Source organism: Staurois parvus, unplaced genomic scaffold, assembly GCF_062004578.1.
Source record: "Staurois parvus isolate SC_StPar_1 unplaced genomic scaffold, SC_StPar_1.0 ptg001162l, whole genome shotgun sequence".
Classification (NCBI taxonomy): Eukaryota; Metazoa; Chordata; class Amphibia; order Anura; family Ranidae; genus Staurois; species Staurois parvus.
The window spans coordinates 5,360,143-5,382,203 of NW_028318958.1; the positions used below are offsets into that span (position 1 = coordinate 5,360,143).

General features: G+C 42.6%; 1 pseudogene; it reads left to right on the top strand.

The window, feature by feature from the left end:
* The first annotated feature begins 2,840 nt into the window (after positions 1-2,840).
* LOC149439054 (uncharacterized) lies at positions 2,841-21,956 on the top strand (annotated as a pseudogene).
* The last annotated feature ends 105 nt before the right edge of the window (positions 21,957-22,061 follow it).

Genomic DNA, 22,061 nt, shown 5'->3' on the forward strand with positions numbered 1-22,061 from the left:
GATTATTTTTTTTTTTTGCTTTATTCATATTAACCTATTATGCAGCACTTTAAAGCCCAACTCCGGGCTATTTTTTTAATTTAAAGTGGTTGTAAACCTCAGACATGAAATATGAACAAAGCATATCCCTATATAGTGTGTATTTATCTCAATTAAAATGTTACTAAACCCAGGACTCTGCATTCACTATTTCTGGTCTCCCACAGTACACAGAACATGGAAGTGCAATTATTTTAGTAAATATAAACTGCTAAATACCTTTTCGCATCAGTCTACTGACTTCTATCAGTGTCCGGCCGAGCACTGGTTGAAGCTTGTAGGAGGAGTTTTCATTCTTATGACTGTCCTATGAGGCTGCATAACCCCTGACTCTGTGTGGACAGTGCTGATTGGCCCTTTGCTGATCACATGCACATTCCCAAAGAAAAAAAAACTCTCTAGCCATACAAACTAAACCGAGCATGCAGAGGGACTTCTAAAGCTCTGTACTTTCAGCAGATGTACTAGGGAAAATAGAAGAAGGCGAGAATCAGAGAAGACAGGATCAGCCTTTTTACAAACTGTAAAGGATTAACCCCTTAAGTTCCCTTCTGAATATCAAAATCATGCATTACAGCATATACAGACTGATTTTACTGTTGTGGGTTTAGTAACACTTTAGGAGCACACAAGTGTCATTTCTATCTGCTGATTCATTCCTTTGCTACCAGCATGAAAAATTTCTTACACGTTTTCCTGACACCTGGAGAAAAATGGTGACAGGAGAGGGACCTCCAGCAGATTGACATCCTCAGCTCTGTTCCTGTGAGCTGTGTCTCTTCCCCCCAATCAGCTCTCAGAGCTCTCCTGACTGGTGTAATTTCAGGTCTCCACCCCTTCTTTCTAGAGCTGAGTGATCCTCTGTAAATCCTGCACTTTGGATGCAGGGGAAAGACAGCTATAGATAAACAGGTACAACTTATGTAGGATGATTTGTTCCATTTCTGTGTATCACCTGAGGCCAGTCACTTCACTGGGTATAAGTAAGGGTTTACAACCACGTTCATGTCTGTTTTATCATGGTTACTTAATAGTTTGTTTCGGGTTTATTTTTTGAGATGTGCAAAGAGAGACCACACAAACATTTGCAGATATATAACATTTAATTGGGTAATGTCAGATATAGTGATAGAAATAACTGTAATAATAACTAAAGAATATATAAAGGAACAGGTAGAATACAAATGCTCTCCCAAGGAGTCCCTGCACATCAATGGCTTAGAAGATGATCAGGGCAGACACATGCTTGTAGCAATTCTGTCGAGAGACTAACTATTCCACGTTTTGGCTGTAGTATATATAGGAGTAGCTGGTAACATTGACCAATCATAACCCCCTGGAAAACAACCTCACCTTTTAAGGAAGATAGCACACACCTGAAGGTCATTTAGTCAGTTCCTAATGACATTCCTATAGTATGAAGTCATCTAAGATAACTGGGCGTACAATGCATTTTTTGTATTGTTAGCCACAATAAAGAGCATTTCTCCATCACTGTTCCCCAGGTGCTAAAAAAAATGAAAAATATAGTTAAGACTGTAATGCTCTATAGTACCCCATAAACCATGAAAGATTAGCTGTCAGAGCCTGCATCTGAACCTGGGCCTTCTACGGTGAGTGACAATGTTTCTTCTTGCTGAACCACCTGGAATGCTGGACAGCTCTGTTGACAATTATGTGGATGATCCTACCTTGACCTTGTTTATCATGAACCTTGAACCCCTTCCTCCTCCCATGAATTTCCTGATATAAGCCATGTCTCTGCACTTCCTGTTTGCCAGATTATTGTGCTCTCCAGCCAGTATCGTGCTCCTTATCGTCTCTGTTTTTATTTATATTTTGCTACCATTCGTTATTGACCCTTGTCTTGTTCTCGACTATGCTTCTGCCTGATCCCAACCTCCAACTGCTCCTCACCAACCTTGGCTTGTTTACTGACCACGCTTCCATTTGATCCTTACCTGCTTTTCATGATCTGTTGGACCAATTTGTAATTGCTTATCTGGATGATATTCTTATCTTTTCCGATAATTGGGAGGAGCACCTCAAACATGTTTGTACGGTCTTTGAAAGATAAAGGAAGAATAGACTTTACATTAAATTAGAGAAATGCGAGTTTGAACAAACCCAGATCTAATTCTTAGGCTAATTAATTTCTCCAGAGGGAGTGAGCAAGGATCCCGAGAAGATCAAAGCAGTGGTAGATTGGTCAGCACCTGGAAATGTTAAGGAAATTCAATGTTTCGTCGGGTTTGCCAACTTCTACAGAAAATTTATAACACATTTTTCTAAGGTGATAGCTCCAATTACACAGCCAACAAAGAAAGGGGTACCCTTCGTGTGGACTCCTAAGGCACAGGCTGCATTTGGAAAGCTTAAAACTCTTTTCAATTCTGCACCAATTTTGGTAAATTCAGATCCTGAACTACTCTTTAAAGTGGAAGCGGATGCTTCTGACTCTGCCGTAGGAGCTATCCTGTCTCAGCAAAGTGATGAAAAAATGCAGCTTCATTCTTGTGCCTACTTCTCTCGTTTGATGTCCTCAGCCGAAAAGAATTACAACATTGGGAATAAAGAGTTACTGGCAATTAAGGAAGCCTTTTCTGAATGGAGGCATCTGCTAGATGGGGCTAATCATCCTGTAACTATTCTCACTGATCATAAAAATCTGGAATTAATTCGCTCAGCTAAGAGATTGTCTTCTAGACAAGCACGTTTGGTCTTTATTCTTTTCCAGATTAAATTTTATTATATCATATCGACCTGGATCGAGGAATGGTAAGGCTGATGCCTTATCAAGGATGCTGTCTGAACCTCCCCAGGAAGGCAACTCTGAATGTTCAATCCTAAATCAAAAGAACTTCCTAGGGGCCACAAGTACGAAGACATTCTTGAGTCTTCTCAAAGAAGGGTATGAGAATGACCCACTTCTCAATGATCCTCCTAAGGACATTAACCTTGATTACAAGAATGGCTTTTGGACTCAAGCAGATTGTCTCTATGTACCTGAGTCTGCTTGGGTCGAAGCCCTCAAATTCGTTCATGACTGTAAACTTGCAGGACATTTTTGGATTTCAAAAACAGATTAACTTTTGTCACGTTCCTTCTGGTGGCCTAGTTATAGGAAAGATATCAAACGCTATGTGGCCTCCTGTCTGACGTGCACACGCCATAAAACACCCCGAGCTTCTCCTTTGGGGTTGCTCCAGCCACTTCCTGTTCCATCAAGACCTTGGGGGTCAATTTCTATGGACTTTGTAGTCGGATTACCTCCCACAAAAGAAATGAGCACTATCTTGATAGTCGTCTTCCGTCTTACTAAGATGGCTCATTTTATACCTGTTAAAGGGATACCTTCTGCTGAACAAACTGTGGAGTTGATGGTTCAAGATGTTTTTAAACTACATGGAATTCCTGATAATATGGTATCTGACAAAGGAGTACAGTTTACATCAAAAGTTTTGAAAAGCTTATGTTCAGCTTTAGGGGTAACAGTTAACCTGTCCTCTGCTTTTCATCCTCAATCTAATGGTCAGACTGAGAGGGACAATCAAACTTTGGAGCAGTACCTTCGGTGTTTTGTCAGTTATCTTCCGGATGACTGGGTGGACTATCTTCCTACGGCAGAGTTTGCCTATAACAATGCTAAACATAGCTTCACCTCCCAAAGCCCTTTTTTCCTCAATACGGGGTATCAACCAGTTTTTATTCTTGATTTCCGTATCACAACTCAAATTCCTGCTGTTGCCAACAGATTAATTACATTGGAAGAGATTCAGGCGAAGTTGATCGAGACTTTGGGGGAGGCTCAGGCATGTTATAAAAAGGCTGCCGACAGACATAGCAGATCACTTCCTACCTTTCAGGTGGGCGACAAGGTTTGCTTATCTGCCAAAAATCTGAAGGGTCATGTTTCATCTGCAAAGTTGGACCAAAGGTTTGTGAGACCTTTCCAGATTTCTGCTTAGATCAACCCAGTCACTTTTCGCTTAAAACTTCCTCACAATATGAAGATTCACCCTGTTTTTCACGTATCGCTATTCAAACTATTTCATGAAAATCCTTTCTCTGGAAGAATTCTTCCACCTCCTCCACCTGTTAAAGTACAGGGTGAAGAAGCATATGTGGTGGAAAAGATTCTTGACTCTAGGATGTTTAGAGGAAAATTGCAATATCTTGTCCAATGGGAAGGATGTGGGCAAGAGGAGAATTCTTGGGAGCCTGAGGAAAATGTTCATGCTCCTAGATTAACAAAGAGAATTCCACCAGAGGTTTCCCCACAAGCCTGGTCCTAAAATGTCCTTGGGACGTCCTGTGAGGAGGGAAGTACTGTCAGAGCCTGGGTCCGAACCTGGGCCTTCTGTGATGAGTGGCTATGTTTCTTCTTGCTGAGCCACCTGGAATGCTGGACGGCTCCCATGAACTTCCTGATATAAGCCATGTCTCTGCACTTCCTGTTTGCCAGATTATTGTGCTCTACAGCCAGTATTGTGCTCCTTTATTATCCATATTTTGCTACCACTCGTTATTGACCCTTGGCTTGTTTTCGACTACGCTTCTGCCTGATCCCAACCTGCGACTGCTCCTTACCGACCTTTGCTTGTTTACTGACCACGCTTCCATTTGATTCTTACCTGCTTATACGCTACTGGACCTCCGGTTGCTCACCTCCTGGTGGGGTGATCCTGAGGACCGCGACTTGGTACTAACACGCAGCAAAATCCATCTCCACCATCAGGAACTCTGGTGAACACCGGTTGGTACTTAGACTCTGCACCTCGGGTGATCCCACTCCTCCACCACGGTGACCTGCCTGTGTACCTATCCTGCTGGTTTCAGGTGAGCCTTTCCACTGCTATAGCAACTGGTCTTTGAGCCTGACCCCTGATCGTGACATTAGCTAAAGGAACAGCACACCAGACACTGCCTGAACTTCAGCCTGAAATGCCCAATAAGGAGTCTAATAAGTCATTGCAATGAGTCATTTAGCTGTGCATGTAATATCAGCTTGAGCTATTGAGGTCTGTAAACATCAGAGGTTTTTTCCCGGCAAACTGTAAAGAAATAGATAAATACATGTAAAGGTGTGTCAAGAGTTACACCTGACTTAAAAAATATAAATATATAAAATTGTATATGGTTACTGTTGGTGCTACAGCTGGTACTTAATTTAGAACACACATACAGGTATTTATGGCACCTGTCCCTGTGACCTGTATTCACTTTTTGGCATACTTGGAAGAGACATATATATCATTTTGGGGTGATCCCTTCACTTATTTACAATATTTACAAGAAACATATATATATCACTTAGGGGCAATCCAGGACATGTGGCCCCCATCTCACCCACATGTGTATTATACACATATAACCATCTCCTATCTACATAGAACCAAGCTATTTAATGGTATTTGCCAACGATCCTCTTTGGGGTTTCCTCACAGGCTAGGAGAACCATATGTTCCCGAAGGGGACCTTTTTTTATCTTTTTTACATTTTTTTATGATTTGCTTTTGTTAATTTGGCTTTCAGTTTTTTGGCACACAGTCTAACTACTGTTTTACTTACTTGCCGATCCAGGGCTACCATCATTTGAGACTGAATCGTGACTGTAAAAAAACAGATGCGTGGTATTAGCAGTACCTACCTGTTGCTTTGACATATTGGGGTTTATTTACTAAAGCTGGAGAGTCCAAAATCAGACTCCCTTCTGCATAGAAACCAATCAGCTTCCAGGTTTCATTGCCAAAGCTTCATTGAACAAGCTGAGGTTAGAAGCTGATTGGTTTCTATGCAGAAGGGAGTCTGATTTTGGACTCTCCAGCTTTAGTAAATAAACCCCATTATGTTTACTAGTAAGTACAATATATTTGTGAGTTTTGCATATATGCTTGTATTTACTATTATATTATGACATTGTTCTTATTTAGATGGATCTAGCTTCTGAGAACTTTTGGAAGAGTTTTAGTAAAATTGGAGCACTCGGATTATGGTATAGCTGTGCATGATAGCCAATCAGCTTCTAACTTCAGCTTGTTTAATTAAGCTTTGACCATGAAACCTGGAAGCTGATTTGTGTCTATGCAGAGCTACAACAGATTTTTGCACTCTCCCTTAAAAGTAAATTTCCTCCATTGTGTTTTCTTTTTCACCCAGTCCTGAAGAAGTGGTTAAATCGTGAAACGTGTCAGAAAGTGGGCATTATGGTATATTGGTAGCAAATGGACTGATTCAATTAAGAGAAAATACATGTTTTTATAAAATTATTGCACACGTTTTATAAATCTAATAATTTCTGGTATGGAAATTGTAATATTAATATGTGAAAAAAACTGACTTTTGTCTACATATCTGGTATCCACTGTGTTGTTAATTTTTCCCTGTGGGCACACTTAACCGCTTTCTCAAAATCATGTGTGTGTGTGTGTATATATATATATATATATATATATATATGATTTTGCATTTCTGGGTAGCGGCCGCCATAGACGGATTCAGCTGTTGATCACCAGGTCCCAGCTGGTGACTCCCCCACGATCGTCAAATATCACTGATGGGGGAGAGGTCTGTATGTAAACAATACAGATCTCTCCCCTGTTAAAGCAGAGCCATACAAAGCAGTGTGCTTACACAGTAAAACACACAGCACACAGTAAAACACACACACAGCACACAGTTAACCCTTTGATCTCCCCAGATATTAACTCTTTCCTGCCCAGTGTGATTGGTACAGTGTCAGTGCTTTTTATTAGCACTGATTACTGTGTTAGTGTCACTGGGGATGTCAGTGACAGTTAGTCAGTTCCCCTCCAGTGTCAGAATGCCCGCCTCAGTCCCGCAGTCCCACTATAAGCCGCTAATTACCGCCATTACTAGTATTAAAAAAAATCCACTATATATACCGCCATTTGTAGAATCTAAAACTTTCACATAAACCAATTAATGTACACGTATTGGGATTTTTTTTAGCAAAGACAGAATACATTTTGGCTTAAATTTTTGATGAAATTTGATTTTTTTAAATTTTTTGTTTATAGTGCAAAGAATAAAAACCACAGAGGCAATCAAATACCACCAAAAGAAAGTTCCATTTGTGAGAAAAAAAGGACATACATTTCATTTGGGTGCAATGTTGCATGACCTCTCAATTGTCAGTTAAAATAACGCAGTGCAGTATCGCAAAAAATGGCCTGGTAAGCAAGGGGAATACGTCCTCTGGAGGGCGAGTGGTTAACGTGCAAAAAAAAAAGGTTTGTTATTCCTGACCATATTAAATGACAAAAGAAAATCTCTGGAATTCATAAAGACTGGCGCAGACAGATTTTGTTTCTCTCTCTGCACGCCAAAGAGAGTTGGTCCTTATTAGTTCCATTTGATGCAAGGCAATGTAAAAGTGGTGTATTTTAGAACTATTTGAATTTGGTGCACGAGTTGGTGTCAGAACCAAATGTGTCACAAATGCTTCATGAATTTGGAGTAATACATTACCAAGAAGGAATAATGCCAGAAAAGTGCCACAGCAGTCTTATTAAATACCCCCAGTATGTACAAAGCTACTATATTTACTCCTACAGACATTGTATATGAGTCTTCAGAGCTTCATCTGTGTATGTGCAATATAAAATATTAGGAAATGTTGTGGCATGCAACAAAAAAAGTTCTCAGAATAAGGGAAAGTATGCAGATTTGAGATGCCTTAAAGTATTTGCCCTCAAGAGGATTTACCACCCCCCTTCATGACCAGGCCATTTTTTGCATTATGGCGCTGCGTTACTTTAACTACATTTGCGCGGTCATGCAATGCTGCACCCAAATAAAATGTATGTCCTTTTTTTTCCCACGGATTGAGCATTCTTTCAGTGATATTTGATTGCCTGTGCGATTTTTATTTTTTGTGATTTAAAAAAAAAATTGCCTACAATCTTGAGAAAAAAAACAGTATTTTTGACTTTTTGCTATTAAACATGTCCAGTAAAAGAATTAAAAAAATCTAATTTCAGCATAAATTTAGGCCAAAATGTATTCTGCTACATGTCTTAGCAAAAAAAATTCCAATTAACTGGTAAATTAATTGGTTTACGTGAAAGTTATAGCATTTACAAATGGGGGTATACAGTGAGGAACAGAAGTATTTGAACACCCTGCGATTTTGCAAGTTCTCCCACTTAGAAATCACGGAGGGGTCTGAAATTCACATTGTAGATGCATTCCCACTCTGAGAGACAGAATTTAGAGAAAAATTCAGGAAATCACATTGTATGATTTTTAAACAATTTATTTGTCTTGCACTGCTGAACATAAGTATTTGAACACCTGAGAAACAGCAAGAATTCTGGCTGCGCCTGTTACTGTGGCTTTAAAAAGTCCACCTCTACTCCACTCATTAATCTAACTTAGTAGCACCTGTCTGAGCTCTTTAAAGACACCTGTCCACCCACAGTCAGTCAGACGCCAACTACTACCATGGGCAAGACCAAAGAGCTGTCAAAAGACACCAGAGACAAAATTGTGGACCTCCACAAGGCTGGAAAGGGCTACGGGGCAATTGCCAAGCAGCTTGGTGAAAATAGATCAACTGTTGGAGCAATTGTTAGAAAATGGAAGAGGCTAAAGATGACTGTCAGTCTCCCTCGGACTGGGGCTCCATGCAAGATCTCACCTCATGGGGTATCACTGATGATAAGAAAGGTGAGGAATCAACCCAGAACTACAAGGGAGAAGCTGGTCAATGACATGAAGAGAGCTGGGACCACAGTTTCAAAGGTCACTGTCGGTAGAACACTACGCCCTCATGGTTTCAAATCATGCATTGCACGGAAGGTTCCCCTGCTCAAGTCATCACATGTCCAGCCCATCTGAAGTTTGCCAATGACCATCTGGATGATCCAGAGGAGGCATGGGAGAAAGTCATGTGGTCAGATGAGACCAAAGTAGAACTTTTTGGTCTAAATTTCACTCGTGTTTAGAGGAAAAAGAAGGATGAGTTGCATCCCAAGAACACCATCCCTACTGTGAAGCATGGGAGTGGTAACATCATGCTTTGGGGGTGCTTTTCTGCGAAGGGGACAGGACGACTGCACTGTATTAAGGAGAGGATGAATGGGGCCATTTATTGTGAGATTTTGAGCAACAACCTCCTTCCCTCAGTCAGAGCATTGAAGATGGGTCGTGGCTGGGTCTTCCAACATGACAACGAAGCACACAGCCAGGATAACCAAGGAGTGGCTCCGTAAGAAGCATATCAAGGTTCTGGAGTGGCCTAGCCAGTCTCCAGGCCTAAATCCAATAGAACATCTTTGGAGGGAGCTGAAACTCCGTGTTGCTCAGTGACAGCCCCGAAACCTGACAGATCTAGAGGAGATCTGTGTGGAGGATTGGGCCAAAATCCCTGTTGCAGTGTGTGCAAACCTGGTCAAGAACTACAGGAAACGTTTGACCTCTGTAATTGCAAACAAAGGCTTCTGTACCAAATATTAACACTGATTTTCTCAGGTGTTCAAATACTTATGTTCAGCAGTGCAAGACAAATAAATTCTTTAAAAATCATACAATGTGACTTTCTGAATTTTTTTTTTAATTCTGTCTCTCAGAGTGGGAATGCACCTACAATGTGAATTTTAGACCCTTCCATGATTTCTAAGTGGGAGAACTTGCAAAATCGCAGTGTGTTCAAATACTTCTGTTCCTCACTATATACTGGTATTTTTTTTATTATTATCACTAGTAATGACGGCGATCAGCGGTACTGTGGGACTGCAGCGGGCATTCTGACACTGGGGGGAACTGACTTGGTGTCACTGACATCCCCAGTGACACCAATACAGTGATCAGTGCTAAAGAAAAGCACTGACACTGTACTAATGGCACTGGGCAGGACTGGGTTAACATGAGGGGTGTTCAAAGGGTTAACTGTGTGCTGTTTTACTATGTGTTGTGTCCGTGTGCTTCGCTGTAAGCACACTGCTTTGCATGGTTGTGCTGTGCTGTGCACAGCCATCCAAAGCAGTGTGCACAAGCTGACAGGGAGGAGAACTGTATTGTTTTCAAACAGTGCTCCTCCCCATCGGAGATGCTCGACTATCACCAGGTGCCAGTGAGTAATCACCAGCCAGGACCCAGTGATTGACAGCCAAGGCCACGAATGGCGGTGCGGGTAGGGCACGCACTCGGCTCACACGTGCCCCATACCCGGTAATGCAAAATCACATATATATACGTAATTGTGTGCACCCGTGCCGCCCTGTAGCAGTATTTCTGCTTTAGAGTGATTGTGAAGGGGTTAAAGGCAATTAAAAATAATAAACATGTTATACTTGCCTGCTGTGTGCAGTGGTTTTGCACAGAGCAGCCCCGATCCTCCTCTTCTCAGGTGCCCCATTGGTGCTCTGGGCCCCCGCTCTCCTGGAGAGTGTCCACAGAGCAAACAGCTTGCTATGGGGTTACCCAAGCAGGTTTGATCCTGAGCACACAGTCCATTCACACACAGAGTGCAGCTTGGCCCCACCCCTTCTGTCTCCTCATTGGCTCACTGGCTGTGAGTGACAGCAGAGGGAGCTAATGGCTCCCACTGCTGTCTCAACCAATGAGGACAGGTGCTCTCATGCACATTGTTGGATCGCGGTGGGGCTCAGGTAAGTATTAGTGCTGCACACAGAAGATTTTTTTAGAATAAATAAAGGTAAAATAACCTTGAGCCTTTGCGATTACTTTAAATTGTGCTATCTCAGCCTCTTGTATGTGTTATGTACAGGTATACTTTAATATCATCAGCCCATTGCTTGCTTCATGGTTGAGGGTTCTTCAAAGGAATATTAGGGTTGGGTGCTGTGATGTTTTCAGTTAGCTATGTACAACACCCTGTTGGCCCCTACCATTAGCCATGATCTGCCTGCATTGCATATTGAACCACATGCATCCAGTAATAAAGGTGTATATTTAAAATGTAATCAATATGTTTGTTGGAAAGGGTGGAAGGCAAAATATAAGCTAGATAAAATTTTGCTTTAAAAAAGATGCCAGGTTTAGAAGCATAAATTAAAATATAGAGGGGGGGGCTGGCAGGTCTGCAATCTCATGTTATTGAAGTAGTATGGCCAGCTTTGCTTTCCCATATGATGACCCTGGAGGCTGCATGCAGATGATAAGAGAAGAACATCACCATCACTACTAACACATAGAGAAAGACAGGCACAACAGAAAAAGCCAAGTTTACGTTTAATCCTGGGACATCTCTATTAATAAGTCAAGGCTTTGTACAACTTGAAGTTCCTCTTTAACAGCGTTGAGATTAGGGTTCTCTTCTGCCATGGGTTTGTGGCAAATCCCAGAGATTCACAAAGGTCACAAATAACAATGTTTTCAACCACTGGGGCCTGCTGACTTCATTTCCCAATGACTGAACAGTTCCAACATCTGATGGAATTGACCGTATACCCCGCATGACCGTTATCTGTGTTTCCAAGGCTTTCCTTGTAAGACTATCATGGGCCTAATATCTTAGAAGATAAGGTGATGGATGGGGTGGCTCATGGTGAAGAGACGAAGAGATAGCTAAGAAGTTAATCTCTCTCCCTCCACCCTTTTTTTTTTCTCTCCTGTCTTCTTCATTCCCTTACTCCTCTTCTACCTTTTGCCTCCTTCCCTTGTTTTAGTTAGTGATATCTTATGAGATAAGATGACAGATGGGGTAGCTCATGTCCAAGAGACAAAGAGATAGCTAAAGAGTTAATCTCTTTCCCCCACCCCTTTTTTTTCTCTCCGGTCTTCTTTTTTTCCTTCTTCTTCTTCTTCTTCTACCTTTTGGCCTCTTTCCCTTGTTTTAGTTATTGAATTCCTTCTCCCAATTTGAGATTATATTACCCATAACCCAACTTCACCCCCACAAAATACCCCCAACAGGAAGGGTTTGCTTGGTACCCATATCTTCCCTGAGACTCCCTTGGGCTTAGTCATATCTCCCCTTTTTTTTAAGCACGAGGCTCCAGATATCTTACTGTCTCTACTACTGCTCACCTGACCCTCTCGCAGGTTTTATTACTGTTAATAACTACCAGGGGCGGACTGACAACTCATGGGGCCCCCGGGCAATAGGGGATCATGGGGCCCCTGTGTCCTTGCCCAAACTCAAAAAAGCCTATGAAAAAGGTACCAGGGGCATCTCATGGGGCCCCCTACTGACCCCGGGCCCTCGGGCAGTTTCCATATGGTCAGTCCGCCCCTGATAACTACATACTTTTAGTATTGGCAGCTGGGAACAGTCACCATTCTGAGTCGTACCTTGTAAATGTGTCTCTCTATATAGAAATGTTTTGGCTAACTGTTTTCACAAAACTGCTGTAAGGTAAATGCTGTTCTTGTTCTTTTCTCAATAAAATGTTATTGGGAAATAAATAAAGTTTTGACCAAGATCTTTGCAGATTTACCACCTGAAATAGTGAACAACTCATAATGCAGTACATAGCCTTTGCCTCTAGTGAACTTAGTCACAAGAGCCAATAGTTTTAATAAATGGATAACCTGGCCCCCTTTGTATAAATGAGGGGGTTTAAAGCAGCCATATTGTCAGTGTGTGCTGGAATTGTCAAGGAGACTAAAAATTCTGTGTAGAGAGAGATGGTGGATTTTAATATTTGTATATATTTATATTTTAATTTTGGCATTGTTACATGTCCATCATGACCTGGCTTCCCATACCTTTTGTTTGACAATAGCTTACCTATTAACCCATCAAAAGGACAAAACTAAATAACAAGCAACTCCCTACCCCCTTCCCTTTCAGACTTTAGTGGGGATTGCTGCAAAGTTCACTAACTTGGTTTGAGAAACTGTTCACTAATTAAAACCAGGTAGCATCTTTTAGCCCTGCAGTTATTAAAGTGGTTATAAAGCCTAATCATTTTTTTTTTACCTTTAAAGTGGTTGTAAACCCTTACATATATCCAGTGAAGGGACCATCATCAGGTGATACACAGAGATTAAACAAATCCTCCTACATACGTTGTACCTGTTTATCTACAGTCATCCCTCCTCTACATTTGTTCAAAGTGCTGAATTTATAAAACCTGTCTGAGAGGTCAGAAAAAAAGGGGCAGAGAGCTGAAATTACACACTGAAGAGATAAGTGAGGAGAGGTCTGAGAGCTTATTGGAGGGAAGAGACACATCCCCTTCCACACAGCTAACAGGAACAGAGCTGATGCTGTCAATCTGCTGGAGGTCCTTCCCCTGTCACAATTTCTTCTTGGTGTCATGAAAACCTGTCAAAAATTATTCATGCTGATAGCAGAGGAACAGAACAGTAGAAATGACCCTTAGTGATTTTAATTGAGACAACTACACACTATAGAGAAATATGCTTGTTCATATTTCATGTGACTCAAGATAAATGCTTAAGAGTCCCTGCTTAGGCTGTCAAAATCCAATAAGTTGGATGTTGCTGACTAGTGAGTGTTCAGGCTGAGAAAAGGTCCATCCAGACCCAAAGCATGCATGTAAAACCAGCCTCCAAGGGCATGGTCTGGATGAAGCAAGCTGAGGCTGCTTTTACCTGCTAACCAGTCGAGCCAAGTGAGCTGTGTGATGGCCAGGCTATCTCTTTCTATTTCTGTAGCTTGTTCATATGTCATGTTTGAGGTTTACAACCACTTTAATGCATTCTATGCATTAAGGTAAAACATGTATAGGCATCAGTATACCCCCTTGCCCCCCCACCCCCCTCCCCTTTTACTTACTTGACCTCTCATTCAATCCAGCACTGTGCTGTTTGCAGTTCTTCTCTCTCCTCACTTCCTGGTCTCTCAGGCTTTTCTGAGGCAGCAAAGCCATTGGCTGTCAATCGAAGCTAGTGGCGAGGTAATGGGGGAGGGGTCAAGATCCACTATCTGTGTCTATACACAGATAGCGAGGCGCGGGAGTGAGCCTGCACAAGTACCCCCATAGGAGGCGGCTTCCTATGGGGGCGCTCGCCAGGGAGGAGGAGACAGGAGCACTCGTGGGGGACCCAAGAAGAGGAGGATCAGAGCTGATCTGTGCAATTCCACTGCAGAGAGTATGTATGTATAAACCTGTTTGTTTGGGGGTTTTTTTAATTACATTAGCAATCACTTTAGGTCCTGTAGAAGAATTGAATACACTCAACAGAAATTGTTAGCTGTACAGCTTAACAGAAATATATGCTATAAGTATCTGTATGTGAACATTCAAACATACTTTGACCACCCAATTCTTAATTTATTAGTTCCTGTTTGACGTCTAATTCTACCAAAACAGAAGTTTGGATTTGCAATATTAGTAACGTTTAAGTAACAAATACTACCTCTCACGGAAATATGTTGAAGTTTCCATGTTCCCCCTTCTTCAAGATAAATATACATTTCAAAATGTTTTTTACATATGAATTCAGGAGGGAATTTTGGATACCAGCCAGACTGATGGATTGGTGGCCAGACACAACTGGAATTTCAGATCTGGAATTTGCATATAGATAAATGTTGCTGACTTACACCCGGGCAGTTGGGCCCCAAGTCACTGGTGTATTTATTTCTATATTGTGCACTCCTACATGTTCAATGTCCCTGCAAATTTCCAAACCCTGAGAAGGATTTTCCCCCAAAGAGTATTTTACGCTGCTCTGTAGATCTGAGTTAGACATAATAATAATATACAGGTTTAATTAGATAAACTTGCTAGAACATTGTATGCAGATGGGAAGGTCAATCTAAAGTTAAACGCCAAACAAGCAGCGAAATACACAGTTGAAATACTTTTAAGAACCACCAAAAGGATTTGTAGTTGTGTTCAGTTAATCTTGTGATAAAGGCATCCTGACAGACCAATGGTCCTTGGTCTACACCAGGGTTTCTCAACCAGGATTCCTCCAGAGGTTGGGGTTCCTTGAGCAACAAGCAATATCCGCCTCTCAGATAGGTTCCTGCTGACACCATTGATATTTTTAGCTATCTATAAGGGGGTAATTCTTCTCAATGACCACAAGTGTAAGGAACATTCTTCCCACTGACCATCCCATGAATGCATCACGAGCTGTAGACTCAATCGTTTTTAGCAGGGGTTCCCCGAGACCAAAAAGTCATTTCAAGGGTTCTTCTGTGTTGAAAAGGTTGAGAAAGGCTGGTCTACACCAATGTTTATCAACCTTTTTTTCAGTCCAGGCACCCTTTAAAATTATGGGCAATCTTAAGGCACCCTTTAAAATTATGGACAGCCTTGAGGCACCCCATTCTAAAATGTAAAAAACTATTCTAATAGTTTTACATAATGCATCAACATTCATACAGGTACAGTAGGACACCCAACGATTCAGGTGGTTTATTCTTCCAAGTTAAATACACTTTCGCACACTGGTACTGACTAGTATTCCAGTGTTTTTCTCTATCACTCAGCTAATATGACCCCAGTGATGATGGAGAGAGGCAGGGGAGGGGCAAACAAGGATGATGTGCAGGTGCCCACTGTCCTTATCAACTGCTGATATCATTGGTTTTTGGGATGCCAGTGGCTAGAAGATCGTAATGGTGCACAATGAAAACCTGTGGCTTCGTGTAACTAAAAGGCAGGTGTAATCCACCTCTGGCTTGTATACAATTTTTGGGTAATTTTTAGGCATTGTGCCAAGGCACTCCTGAAGAAACTTCAAGGCACCCCATGGTGCCTGGTCACCCTGGTTAAAAAAGGCTGGTCTACACTGCTGCAGCACAGCACAATCGAGTTCCCTGTAAGGGAAGGGAGGACTGGGAACCTTTAGCCTGGTGGGAGCAACTACAACTAAGAGGCCATTTTTGCAGTAGGGATAGATTGCTCTTGGCTAAAAAAAAAATAAAGAGTACCGCAAAGAGTGTGCCACAGATTGTGGTGGACATAGTGAAAGGTGGCAGTTCCTATAAGATGGGGCTTATTGCGGCACACCTTTTCACATTTACCAGCATCAACTTCCTTTGCAGCTTTCAACATTTAGTGCTGGTTCACACTGAATCAGACTTTGAAATTGTGAGACTTCACTTGAAGTTGCACAATTTCAAAGCTGCATGTCAATGCAACTTCAAGTGTGACTTGGCTGACATGTGTGCAACTTCATGCACAGATGTCTATGCAAGTTGCACCTGAAATCACAAAAAATGTTTTTCAAATCAGTGCAGCACCGCAAAGTTGGAGTCACACCGATTTGAACTGTTCTGTTGCAGACAATAGGGTTCAACTTGTCATGCGATATGAAACTGTGAAATTCCATAACAAGTAGCACCGGTGTGACCCCACTTCATAGCGTCACAATGGGAGTCAAGGCTGGAAAATTTCCCTCTGACAGGCATTGTGATTACAGGTGTAAACAGGGAAGGGGGGTAGCTATATAATGCAGAAAGTGTCACAGACTGTGGGTTCTATTGAGATTGATGTCCAAGGGTGGCATCACAGTGTCCGGGTGTTGCCCGCTGGGCAAAGGGCAGCTAACCTGCAGGTTTAATTTGAAGCAAAGGTAGTTTCTACTCCATCTTTCACATCCAGGGGCGGACTGACCTTTTGGGCACTCGGGCACCACCCAAGGGCCCAGGGACAGTAGGGGGCCCCATGAGATTCCCCTAGTACAGTGATGGCGAACCTTTTTGAGCCCAAGTGCCCAAAACTGCAACACAAACCAACTTTTTTATTTCAAAGTGCCAACACTGCAATTAACCACTTGCCTACCTGGACGCATTGACAGACGGCACTGATCGGTGGCACTGCTGGGCATCATTGATGGGTGGCACTGATGGGCAGCACTGATGGGCGACACTGCTGGGCACTGACAGGTGGCACTGCTGGGCAGCACTGACAGGTGGCACTGCTGGGCAGCGCTGACAGGCGACACTGCTGGGCACTGATGGGTGACACTGCTGGGCACTGATGGATGACACTGCTGGGCATCATTGATGGGTGGCACTGATGGGCAGCACTGATGGGCGACACTGCTGGGCACTGACAGGTGGCACTGCTGGGCAGCACTGACAGGTGGCACTGCTGGGCAGCACTGACAGGCGACACTGCTGGGCACTGATGGGTGACACTGCTGGGCACTGATGGGTGACACTGCTGGGCACTGATGGATGGCACTGCTGGGCATCATTGATGGGTGGCACTGATGGGCAGCACTGATGGGCGATACTGCTGGGCACTGACATGTGGCACTGCTGGGCAGCACTGACAGGTGGCACTGCTGGGCAGCACTGACAGGCGACACTGCTGGGCACTGATGGATGGGACTGCTGGGCATCATTGATGGATGGCACTGATGGGCAGCACTGATGGGCGACACTGCTGGGCACTGACAGGCGACACTGCTGGGCACTGATGGATGACACTGCAAGCAATCTCACCTCTGGCAGCGTTGGTGTGGCTTCCAACCCAGCAGCTCATTCCCATCCACGCTGAACACGTTGCCCCTGGCCCCGGAGCAGTGTGGGAGCAGTGTGGGAGCCTCTTCCTCTCTTCCACGCCCATCCCCGGGTACATCACCCCTGGTGCCAGAGCCGCATTGGAGCCGTTTCCTCTCGTCCACGCCCACCCTGGCCCCAGAGACATGTGGGAAATGTAGTTTGATGGGGATCCAGTGTGGACGAGATCTGGATGGCCGGTCCATGCGCGCTCATCATCCTCTTCTTCCTGGCGTGCCCACTGAGATGGCTCTGCGTGCCATAGGTTCGCCATCACTGCCCTAGTACCTTTTTCATAGGCTTTTTTTGGGTGTGGTTTGAGTGTGGATGAGGACACAGTGGCCCCATGATCCCCTATTGCCCAGGGGCCCCATGAGTTGTCAGTCCGCCCCTGTTCACACCATATCCAAAGATAAAAAATAAATATGTTGATCATCTTTGATATTTTAAATCAGTGTATGACTGTATTAAGTGCTGGGATTTGTTCTACATTGTACTTGGATGTCAGTTTTATGGGCTTTTTCTCACTTATGAGCTTTTAGCAAAGTGTCTTTGTGTAATGTGTTAATCCATATGCTTCCAGGCAAACTTAAATGCCTTTATGTGCATTTTATTTTATTGTATTTTTTATAGGCAATTGAGAACCTTTAACATGGCCCACTCTATAAGGTATAGAACATTTTGTTTTTGGGCTGCTCTTTCACCTTTCTGATTTAAATGACCTGAGACTGATGAACAATGGTGGCCTCACACTGCCTGTTGTCCTGCTGGGCAAAGCGCAGCTAACCTGCAGGTTTTTTGCAGGTTAGCTGCACTTTGCCATAGGCTTCTATGATGTCCCGTGGTTTTGGTGCTGTTTCAGAAAGCATACCAAAACTGCAGGATCTCAGAAGTCTGTGTAAAAATGCAGCTAACCACACAAAAAAACAGGAGTTAGCTGCACTTTAGCAAAAATGCAGGGGGGCTATGTAAAGCCGCCCCTAAAGTGACTGTAAACCTCAGACATGAAATATGAACAAAGCATATAATGTGTATTTGTCACAATTAAGAGTCACTAAGAGTCATTTTTGTCTGCTGCTTTGTTCCTCTGCTATCATCATGAATCCCTTTTGACAAGTTTTCCTGACACCAAGAGAAAAATGGTGACATAGGAGGGACCTCCAGCAGATTGACAGTCTCAGCTCTGTTTCTGTGAGCCGTATGAAGGGGGGGTTATCCCTTCCCTTCAATCAGCTCTCAGAGCGCTCCTCACTGAGCTCTGTGATGTGTAATTTTAGCTCTCTGCCCCCTTTTTTCTGAAATCTCAGACAAGCTTTATAAATTCAGCACTTTGAACGGATGTAGGGAAGAGAACACTGCACATAGGCAGGTATAACCTATGTAGGAGGATTTTTTTCTTTCCTGTGTATCACCTGAGGCCAGTCACCTCACTGGCTATATGTAAGGGTTAACAATCACTTTAATAATGATACGTCTGCACTCAGGACCACTCCAGGAAATACTCCCTGTTCCCCAGGCCTGCTCCTCCCCCCCTTGCTGTTGCACTTTTAGCACATGTGTACAGCTGCAGTGCTTGATTGGCTCCTAGGCTGGCCCATCCCTATCCCAGCAGAAGTCTGCTGTGCAGGTGATTAACAACACATTCAGGTAATACATGTAAAGATAAAGGTAAAACTTAAATGTAAAGTTTAATTTGAAGCAAAGGTTTTTCTACTCTTTCTTTCACACCATATCCAAAACTAAAAGGTAAATGTGTTGAGCGGCTTTAATAGCGTCCATATTTTAGATCAGTGCATGCCTGCATTAAATGTTGTCATGTTTTTCTGTATTGTACTTGGAGTTCAGCTTTAGTGGCTATTTCTCACCTATGAGCTGTTAGCAATGTGGCTTTGTGTAATGTGTTAATCCATATGCTTTCAGCCAACCTCAAATGCCTTCATGTGCATTTTATTTTATTTCATTTTTTATAGGCAATTGAGAACCATGATCACTCTATAAGGTATAGAATATGTGGCTTCTGGGCTTCTCCTCACCTTTCTGATTTAAATGACCTGACAGTTAAATAGACTTTTAGCAACAGTTTATTTAAAGACCAGGGGTGACTCTAGGAACAATATATGGGGGGAGGGCACATAAGATACCACAGTCAAAACTGGGGGGGGACTAATAATTTTCACCACTAAATCAAACCACTGAAAAAAACTAAATCAGTATATATAAATAGGAGTACAAAATATGAGAGTAATGGTATGCAATGATACCTTTTTATTGTACTAACCTACGGTAACACTTAAAAGGCAAGCTTTCAAGAGTTTTCCTCTTTCTCAGGTATTGCTTCAGACATGAGAAAGAAAGGAATTTTTCAAAAGCTGTTCTGTATAGTTTAAAGCAATTTCAGCAAACACCGGGGCTGTGTAAATAATTTAATAACGTTAAAAATGTCACTAATGAAGACCAATGAACAGACCCTGAATACTAAGTACCATGTACCAATTTTACACAGCTGGCCACTTTCTGCCTACTTCAACTACTTTTTGTGTCTGGGTGAAGATGCCGGCTATGATGGGGGGGCTCTATTTTTTTTTCTTGGTGGGGGGGGAGCAGCCCTTACTTTATACCAGTGATAGCCAACTGCTGAGATTTCAGGGACTGCAGACATACTACAGAAGATGGTCAGAGACTGCAGACATACTAGAAGAGATGGTCAGAGACTACAAGCATACTACGAGAGATGATCAGAGACTGCAGACATACTACAGGAGATGGTCAGACTCAGAGACTATAGGCATACTACAAGAGATGGTCAGAGACTGCAGACATGATACAGGAGATGGTCAGAGATTGCAGACATGATACAGGAGATGGTCAGAGACTGCATACATACTACAGGAAATGATCAGAGACTTCGGACATACTACAGGAGATGGTCAGAGACTACAGCCATACTACAAGAGATGGTCAGAGACTGCAAACATAGTACAAGAGATGGTCAGAGACTGCAGACATACTACAGGAGATGGTCAGAGATTGTAGACATAATACAGTAGATGATCAGAGACTACAGGCATACTACAGGAGATGGTCAGAGACTGCATACTACTACAGGAGATGATTAGAGACTGCAGACATGATAGAGGAGATGGTCAGAGATTGCAGAGACACTACAGGAGATGGTCAAAGACTACCGGCATACTACAGGAGATGGTCAGAGACTGCAGACATGATACAGGAGATGGTCAGAGACTTCAGACAGTCTACAGGAGATGCTCAGAGACTGCAGATATACTACAGGAGATGGCCAGAGACTGCACACATACTACAGGAGATGGTCAAGGTCTGCAGACAGAATACAGGAGACGGAAACTGTGATTGAAATAATGAGCAGCGGTTACATTGTTGCAATCTGCCAAGTTTGTAATGCATAATGGACTCCATCTCAAAAAAAGTAATCCACCTTGATCTATCCAGTCTTTTACTGAAGGCACTGTAGGTGTCTTCCATATTTGGGGTATCAAGTTGCATGTTGTATTACGAGAATCCTATCATGTATGAGACAATTTTAAGAGGACATTCAAGATCTAAGCAACAGAGTGGGACGAATAGGGTAAAATATTGGAGAATTTGCCTCATCCTACAACAACTTACTTGACTCTTATACCAAAAAGGCGGATGAATTTCCTAGAATAAAGCTAAGGTGGCAGATCTTGCCATAATAACCTTAAAATCAGAGGTATCGCTGAGACTATGCAACCAGTCCATCTGCCAGCTTATGTTCACATTCTTTTTCTTAATGTCCTACCCATGGAATTGATGATTGATCGGTTTTACCGCACTCCTAAGCCCTCACTTCTATTTGACAATGTATCAAGGGACATGTTATCGAGAATCCACTTCATCATTAAAGAAAAAATTCTGGCATTATTTTACAAACCAGAAATCATCACGGAACAATAGTCTGTTCTACGAGTGTTTTCGGATCACTCCCAAAGTTCCCTTCATCAAAGAAGAAATTTGTTGCTGGCTAATAAAACCTTAAAAAATCCACAAAATTCTATATTGTTGGGGTCACCCAACTAAACTTATCATTACCCAAAATGGCACAACAGCTTCAAGGCTGGGAATTCTCTCCAATATGTTCAACCCTATGCCTCCTACTGCCATTACACCTGACTGGCAGGTGGTCACTCATAACTCATATTAATCAGTGCTCTCTCTGTGTCTGGAGCAATTCCACCCTAACTCCACAAACCAAAGAATATATGCGCAGAGCTTTCCACATTCATATCTTCCTCTGGATCCTCCTTTTTTACCGTTCTGTTCCTAATTTTCTATTTTGAGCTGTTTTTTAAGTTTTTGTCTCTCTCTATACCTGCAGCACAAGATTGCCTGTGGGACTCCATCTGTACATATGCCACACTGTCAACCTTTCCTAGCAGATTCCATCACCATCCAACAGCTGTGCCAGAGGATGTTCTTACTCTTTGGTTCTGGGTGAGCTCTCAGTACTTTTGTATTTGAAGTACATTTGAAATACATTTCCTCACTAAATGCCCAGGGACTGAACCACCTGGCTAATATGTTCTGTGTATGATGTGAAGCA